Below are 8,737 nucleotides of genomic sequence, written 5' to 3' on the forward strand. Positions count from 1 at the left end.
GGCAGAAGCTGGGACCCAGGTCAGTGGACATAGAAAAAGCAAATCGGGGCTTTGCCGCTCCACCGTACAGCAGGTGTGTGCGGGGTGGGTCCTGTGGCGTTCTTTGCGATTTTAATTTGTGATGGGGAATAGTGTAGATGCATAGACGCGGTGAGAGCACGCATCTTCAGGTTAAGACGTCGCGTGAAGATGTGAAATAAAAATGCCTTCGTTTGTCACTGCAACTGTAAACAGAAACACCAACAACCATTTTCTAGAGGCTGTTTTATTTTTCGTTCCGAAACGGGTGAATTGGAAAAGCGGAATTAGCTTGGCACATACATACACACTTCTACACACATATGTACATACACATCGTATACACACTTCTAGCTTTCCTCCGAAACAGTAATAATAAATTACTCAATAGTTTTATTAATATGTGTAGGGATGTTTAAAAAAATAAAAAAACTTGAGTATGTACGCGTGAACATAACCAAAAAAAAGTGGGGCCTCTAATTATGAAATTTCCACAGAAACATTTATTTTCCCACAGCAATCGTACGTGTAAACACAGCTAGCGCACTCCCCGCACGCGAATACCGCGTCAGCCGGGGCGGCGTGACGCCACCGTCTCGGACACTCGCCGCACCCACGCCGTTTACCCCGATATCCTTGGTAAATTCGAACACTCTTTCTGTCATTGAATTTATTGTCGAACTCACCCCCGCAGGGGTGAGTGGGCCGATCCCGGAGGTAGTGCAATACCGGGCCAACCCGTGGTGGAGGTGAAGCAAGCTTCAAGCACTCCACCGCAATGCAAAAATAAGTTTAATATCTTGGATCCAAATAGGATCCGTATCAGATATTAAGCTGATAAGAACAGATACTACACATAGAGAAGCTTATTGAGTTAAATCAGGGCATGTTCAGGTAAGAGTGATACACAATACTCGGCCTTAATTTGGCCGGACACAATAGTACCAGGAGGAGTTTGTTTCAGTTCTAAAAAGAAGCGCTCACATGACGACGTGTACATAATGCATAGACATAATTTGGCCAGACAGAAATCGGAAAAGAAGAATAGAATAGAAGGAACACTTGGCCAATAGGAGGAAAAAGAGCGCGCTTGTTAACATTATACAGTTTGTACTTTTTTTTTTAAATTTTATTCACGTGTACAAATATGTATGTACAACACAGTTATGTGCTAGTACTACTACACAAAAGTAAGTTTATTGAATTCAAATCAGGGCGCGTTCAGGTAACAGTGATACACAATACTCGGCCATAATTTGGCAGGACACAATAGTAGAAAGAGGAGTTTGTTTCAAATCTAACAAGAAGCGATCACACGACGAAGTGTTCATAATGCATGGACATAATTTGGCCAGACACAAATCGGAAAGGAAGAATGGAAGGCACACTTGGCTAATGAAAAGGAAAGGGGCGCGTTTGTTGACGTTATACAAAGCGTACCCTTTTTTGCGGACAAATATGCATGTACAACATAGTTATGTACTAGTATACATATGCGAAACAAAGTTCTAGAGTCCTGCGCCTCACGGGGAGCACCGCTACGGGGGGTGGATAATTCGTTCTTCGCATGCTTCGCTCTTCTCGCGTCCTCTTCGCTCAGCTGACGACGGGAGAGGTCTTCAATTATTCGCGCAGGTGGGTCCGCGTCAACGTCGCCGGTGGGTAGTTCTTTGCGGAGCATTCGCGCCGTTGCCGCCGCTGCCTTGTAGTAGGGTGCCGGTGACTCGGCGAAAGGTCCTGTGGCCCGGTCAACTTCCAGCCAATCGAGCCTTGTGCTGCACCAGTAAAGGAGCAGCTTGCGGCCAAAGTAGCTGCTGGTGTGCGCGAGGATGCGGGCGGTCTTCAGAGCTAGCACCCTGCTCAGGGTCAGGGCGTGTGGGAGTCCCAGGCCCCCCTCGGACACTGCCATCTGCAGGAGGTTCCGTTTTACGAGAGGTGGTTTGTCGTCCCACATGAGGGCATTGGCAAGTGTGTCGAGTTCGTTTGCAGTCCTCGTGGGCATCGTCGCGACTCGGCTGGCGTGAGCGGCCAGGGCGAGGACGCTGGTCTTAACGGCGACAGCCTTCTCTCGCAACGTGAGTTCCAGGAGCCTTGCACGCTCAGCAAGTAAGCGGGCTCGGTCTAGAACTCGTGACCACGTGGTCGGCGCCATCCCTTCACATGAGAAGTATATGCCAAGAACCTTCACAGTGGGGACCACTTCAAAACCTCCTATTTCACTTGCAGGGAAAGGGCCGAATAGGAGGGCTTTACTTTTCTCTTCATTCAACATGGCCCCCGACGCTTCAGCATAGGTGGCGAAGGTTCGTCGAAAGAGTTGAAGGCTTCGGGAATCTCGAAGGAAAAGGGATATGTGTCCCGCGTACGCCAAGATCTTCAGTTCGTCCGTACCAGTCAGCGGCAGGCCTCGGATGTTCACGTCGCAGGCTAGGGACGTAAGGAGTGGCTCAATAGACAGCACGAACAGGGTCGGGCCGAGAGGGCACCCCTGTCTAATGCCTCTTGTGTAGTCGACGGTGTCTGTCATCGAGCCGTTGACGACCACTCTGCACCGTAAGTCCGAGTATAATAGCCCGATGGTCCGCACGAAGGTCTCCGGGAGGCCGAATTCAGGAAGGGTTTGAAAGAGGTAGGCATGGCGCACCCAGTCGATGGCCTTCGCTTGGTCGAGTGGAAGGAAGACTCCTGACACTCTCTTCTCGGTGGCGTACATGAAGACGTCTCTGGTCAAGTTGAGGTTCCCAAACATCGATCGACCTGGGACGGCGCATGCCTGGTGGGAGGCGATGATGTCGGGGAGGAAAACCTTCAGTCGGTTGTTGAGGATGGCCGCCACAATTTTGTAGTCAACGTTAAGCAACGTAATTGGGCGCCATGATGAAGGTTCGTTCGGTGAGGCGCCGTCCTTTAGGATGAGGGCTATTCGGCCCATGCCAAATGAAGCGGGTTTCGCATGTCCCTCCAGGACAGAGTTTACGATGGCTAGGAGTGGTGCAGCCAAAGTTTCAAAGAAGGTGACGTAAAACCCGGCGGTGAGGCCGTCCGTCCCTGGGGCCGACTGTGGCGACATGGACGCGACGGCGGCTTTCAGTTCGGACTTTGTCGCAGGGCTACACAACGTCAGGCATTCGTCTTCTTCGAGACGTTGTAAGCTCTTGCATAACTCCCTTATGAGAAGGGGTGTTGAATGGGTCGTGTCAGGGTTCGGCTCACGGAAAGCCGAGCTGAAGTAGTCGTGGAACGTAGCCACGATCTCGGCCGGGTCCTCAGTGAGGGAGCCATCAAGGCATTTCACCTGCGCGATCTTGGTGGAGCCGTTGCCAGAGACGTCTTTTAAGTAGGGCTCCTTCGGGTCTTCTGAGGCAGCCTGGATGTTTCTGCGGTCTCCAAGGGAGACTCTGAGCAGCCGGTTGTACTGCTTTTTTAAAGCGTCCAGGTAGTCCCGGGTGCAGCAGGTGAGGGTGTCGGTGCTCCGGACAATGCGCATTCTGCGCAGAATTTCGTTGATTCTGGCTGTGTTGCGCCTTTTCCTCTGCCTTCCCTCCTCTTGGAGGAGCACTTTCCAGGACTCCTTCAGGTCATGCCAGGCTTCCGTAGTGATGCGAGGTGTGGCTTTGATTGATTCCTCACTACACAAAGAGAAGTTTATTGAACATCAAACTGAAACGACAGGTAAAATGACATGGGTTTTACAAAATAAACAAGCGGGAGAACATTGAATATATACAAGTGTACGCTTACACAAGCAAATACAAAGGAGCTTGTTACATAGATGGAGTTAAACTAATCAGGAAAAAAACACACACACAGTTGTGAACGGGATGCCATATACATATGTACGATAACCAGCGACGCCTTGGTGTCGACGGGCGGGGCCAGCGGCAACACTACAGTGTCAAGCAAGTGTTTATATGTAAACCGGTGCTACAGAGGTGTATCTGGGGAGCGGGGAGGGGGGGGGTCACCTTTGTTTGGGACAAAACATGCGATTGCTCCTGAGCTAGGCACTCCTCGGGAACCGAGAGGGGTTAATAGTGCAAAATTGGGGCAGCCAACTTGCCCTCTCTCATGAAGAAAAATTTCGTGTGCCAGCGGCGGAGGAACATCTCCTCTCCACTGGCCTCAAGTTCCCGGGAGAGGAGCTCCCACACCACCCTTCTGATACGCGTAACGGCCGGTGGTGCTGCCTGAACTGGCCGTCGTCGCACTTCCGCGAGGGAGCGGCGCTGCCACACAACAAAAAGGGTACAGGCGGTCACAAGCCGCGCAAACGCGCCCTTGTTGCGTCTGTGACCTGGTGGGGGGCAGATCCCAAAGGTGTGCGCTGCCATGCGCCAGACTGGCCGCACAGCTGAACACTCCAGCAAGGCGTGCTTCTGCGTTTCTGGTTCCCTGCAATTTGGGCAGCCGTCGTCGGGCACAATGCCTAGTTTCTTCAGGCGGCACCTAGTAGGGAGGACCTCCCACGCCCTCTTCCAGAGAAAATCCTGGATATCGCAGGGTAGCAGGCTATGAAGCAGGGAAAGGTCGCGCTTAGCTTGCTCTGCTCGTTGCTTGTCCTCGTCGCTGAGCTGGCTTGCCGTGAGTGCCTCCACTATGCGGGCCGGCTGCTCCGCGTCGGGATCACAATTCGGCGCTTCCTTGCTGCAGCATGCGTGCCGTCGCCGCTGCTACCCTGTAAAAGGGCGAGGGCGATTCAGCGTGCAGGCCAGTGCGTCGACCGGCATCGAGCCAACTGTTCGACGGGCCGCTCCAATAGTGCAGCAAGCCTCTCCCGATGTAGTTTTCTGCTTGCGCCATCTTGCGAGCCGTTTTCAAGGCGAGCAGTTTGCTCAAGGTGAGTGCGTGTGGGAGGCCCAGCCCCCCCTCTTTAACTTCCAACTGGAGGAGGGTTCGTTTGACAGGGGGTGGTGTCCTGCCCCATAGTAGGTCGTTGGCTAACGTGCCGAGTCGTGTGGCCACCCGCGCCGGCATCGCTGTCACCCTGCTCACGTAGGAGGCCAAGGCAAGAACACTAGTCTTGATTGCGACGGCCTTTTCACGCAGGATCAAGTTGAGCAGTGCAGCGCGCTCGGTGAGCTGTGCAGCCCTGTCGATGACCCTTGTCCATGCGGAAACGTCGACGCCTTCTCGGTTAAAGTAGACGCCGAGGACCTTAACCGTGCAGACCGGTTCTATGTCGCCTATTGCTTCAGAAGGGAACGGACCGACGAGCAGTGCTCGGCTCTTTCTCTCGTTCAGTTGGGCTCCTGACGCCTTAGCGTATAGTTCAAATACGCTGCGGAAGCGGTCGAGACTTCGTGCATCCTTGAGGAACAGGGATATGTCGTCGGCAAACGCCAGGACTCTAATCTCTTCGGCACCGGTCATTGGCAGGCCTCGAATGCGTTCGTCGCCAGCCAGAGTTGTGAGCAGAGGCTCTATCGAGAGGACAAACAGGGTTGGGCCTAAGGGGCACCCTTGCCTAATGCCTCTCGTGTACCGGAAGAAAGCAGTGGTCGTGCCGTTCACCGCGACGCAACTACGCAGGTTGGTGTACAGAAGCTCGATGGCAGCCACAAACTCCTGCGGGAGCGCGAACTGACAGAGCACTTCAAAGAGGTACGTGTGCCTCACCCTGTCGAACGCCTTGGCTTGGTCGAGAGACAGGAAGGCACCGGTGACTCTTTTCTGGGTCGCGTATTCAAAAACATCTCTTGTGGCGATGAGGTTGGCAAACATTGACCGGCCAGGCACGGCGCAGGCTTGGTGGGGAGCTATCAAGTCCGGCAAGAAGGTCCTCAGCCTGGTGTTCAATATGGACGCCACGATCCTATAGTCTACATTGAGTAGAGAGATCGGGCGCCATGACGACCGTTCGCGCGGGGATGCGCCGTCTTTGAGAATGAGGGTGATGAGCCCTTCGCTGAATGAATCCGGTTTCACGTGCTTCTGGAGGACCAGGTTGACCATGGCCAGCAGCGGGGCTCGCAAAACTTCAAAGAAGGTCGAGGAAAAGCCGGCTGTCAGGCCATCAGTGCCTGGAGCCGAGTTAGGCGGCATGGCTCGGATGGCAGCGCAAAGTTCCTCTTCCGTTGCTGCGCCACACAGAACTGTGCCCTCATCTTCGGTGAGTCGGGGCAGGCGCGAACACAGACTGGCCATGAGAGCCGCTTCCGGGAGTGGGCCACAAGGGTCCGGCTCATGAAAAAAGGCCTCGAAGTAGTTATGGAACTCCGCTTCGATCTCGGTGGGGTCAGTGACCAGGCTGCCGTCGGGCCTTTGCACCTCCGAGATTCGAAGGGAACCGGTACCTCGCACCTCATTCATGTCCAGGTCTGGCACGTCCCCCGCAGCGACTCGGGATTCACGTGCGTTGCGCGCGATTTCCTGGAAGAGGCGATCGTGCTTAACTTGAAGCGAGTGGAGATAGTCGCGTGTACAAGTCGTGAGGTGGTCTGCGCTCTGTACAATCCGCATCCGGCGGAGTAGCTCATTCATCTCTTTTGTGATGCGCTTCTTCATCACGCTGCCTTCTTGCAGGAACGCTCTCCATCTCGCCTTCAAGTCGTCCCATTCCGCAGGGCTGGTACAGGGAGAGGCCTCAATCGTCTCCTCCAGGAACGCGGATATTCTGAGGGCGCTCGTGCGGTCTTTTATGAGCGCCGGGTCGAGGCGCCAAGCTTCGTTTCTTGGACGAGGGCCGGGCGTCCCCCTCACCGTTGTGACCAGCGGGAGGTGGTCGGTTCTGTCCACCAGCCCGTCGGGGAGGGTGAGGACTTCGCACGCCGCAATAGAACCGACGAGGCGCTCGGGGACGTAGGCTCGGTCCAGCCTGCTGGCCGTTGTCCGCGAGGTTCGGGTGGGGCGAACTCGTTTCCATGTACGTGTACCCAGGCGTCCATGAGCCGCAGGTGCCGGAGGATCTTGACCAGCTCTTTGGCATGGAAAGTTGAGCCGCCTAGACCCGGGCCCCGGACGTCTCTTACAGAGTCCACGACGCAATTGAAGTCCCTGAGAACCACGTGGGGAACGGACACCACCAGGTAGCCATGCAGCTCCTTAAAATAATTGTTGGTGTCCGACCTCGTCACCGGTGCGTAAACGTTAACGAAGCGCACCTTCGACCCGTCAACGAAGACGTCGAGCACAAGTGTACGCCCGTTTGCACCGAAGACACAATGGGACTTCTGTCGGAACCTGCCCGTCACAAATACGACCCCGACGCCACAAGCCCTCGCACATGTTAGAGAAAAAAAACCTTCAGCTTGGCAGTTGCGCTTAAAGCTAATTACGTCGAGCGGGGAGCGAAAGTTTGTCTCCTGGACAAAGAGGAGATCAATGCCTTTGGAACGGGCAAACGACAATACGGCTGCTTGTTTGCCCGTATCGCGAAAGCCGCGAATATTCAGCGTGGCGAACCGCAGCGTAGTCATGTTCCGTCAGTCGGAGCGCGCTGCCTCTCTTGGGGGGGAGAAGGAACGATGAAAGGCGCGATAACTAGGAGAGTTGGGCATCAGTGGAGCGCGGGCGAAGGGGGGCGAGAAGAATGCTGCACTAAAGAGTGGAAGGGGCCCAGCCAGGTGAGCGAGACAGCAGAGGGTGAGAGAAAGCGGGAGAGCGGAATGCGGCGAGGCCGTCGGAGCAGGCGCGCCGCTTCGATTTTGAGGTAGCCTTTTTAGCAAACATGAGACGCGACATGAGAAACCGCGCTTGGAGCACGGGACGCGACCAGCGTTCGTACACTTCAGGCACAAAGGCGCGGCAACGCAAAAAAAATGGACTCGGACGCGTCCAACACAACCGAGTAAATCCCCCCCCCTCCCCGGCACAACACGGCGCCGCAACGCCACCGCCTACTCGGTTGTTTCACCGCCATCCGCGGCGGGGTCCCCCTTGGACGCGGTGGTCTTTCCCAACCTCGGGGTCATCGCCTTCGGCGGGGCGTCGCTGTCGCTGCTGCTCACTTCAAGCCTGGTCCGCCGCTGCCTTGCCTCGCGAGTGGGGGAACCCTCACGGGAGTCATGCTGCGGCTCGTCTCCCTGACGACGACGCGAGCGAGACCTCGGCCCACGGCTCGCGTCGCGACTTGAGGCCCGCGCGCCCGAATCGTGACCAGCCCCGTCCCCGCGGCGACGACGCGAACGCGAACGAGATCGCCGCTCGCGGCCAGGCGCCGGGTGAACCACGGGCGGGTCCGGTCGCCGGCCCTTGTGGGGCACAGCCCGCTCCGGGGAAGGGTCCGACGACGCATGGTCGTCGACCTCAGGCAGGGCATAGTGCCCGCGGCTGACGATGGGCCTGTCCTCCCGGGCTGGGGCTTGCGGAAGCCCTCCTAAATCCTGTGCTGTAACAGGGGCCAGCAAGTTGGTCGGCGCGTTGGAGGCTGAGTGGTCTGTCTCCTCTTGATCACGAGGCGCCGCGGACGCGTCATCCAAGGTAGCCAAAGGCGGCCAGTCCTCGGCACCCGATGGGCTTGCGGGTGTCGTAGGGGACGCCGATCGCGTCGGGCCCGTCTCGGTATCGGCTGTATCTGCGCCAGAAGACGCCGACGCGGAAGCAACGGAGGCAGACGCTCCGCGCATCTCTTCCTTGACGCATGATGACTCCGCACTGCTACCGGAGCTCGAGTATGATTCCCCGTCGCGACGCCAAGAGAGAGGGCCCTTCGCAGTCGTGCGGGACGCGGTCTTAGGCGCAAGGACCTGAAGGCGCGAAGAGGACTCACTCGACCTCGGCG

The 8,737-nt window shown here is 56.2% G+C and overlaps 1 non-coding gene across 1 annotated transcript; it reads right to left on the reverse strand.

The window, feature by feature from the left end:
* Positions 1-713: 713 nt before the first annotated feature.
* Positions 714-896, reverse strand: LOC142766471 (U2 spliceosomal RNA). The gene has a single exon (XR_012884537.1). It is a non-coding gene; the product is annotated as a U2 spliceosomal RNA (small nuclear RNA).
* Positions 897-8,737: the final 7,841 nt, after the last annotated feature.

This window comes from Rhipicephalus microplus, chromosome 6 (assembly GCF_043290135.1).
Source record: "Rhipicephalus microplus isolate Deutch F79 chromosome 6, USDA_Rmic, whole genome shotgun sequence".
NCBI classification, from domain to species: Eukaryota; Metazoa; Arthropoda; class Arachnida; order Ixodida; family Ixodidae; genus Rhipicephalus; species Rhipicephalus microplus.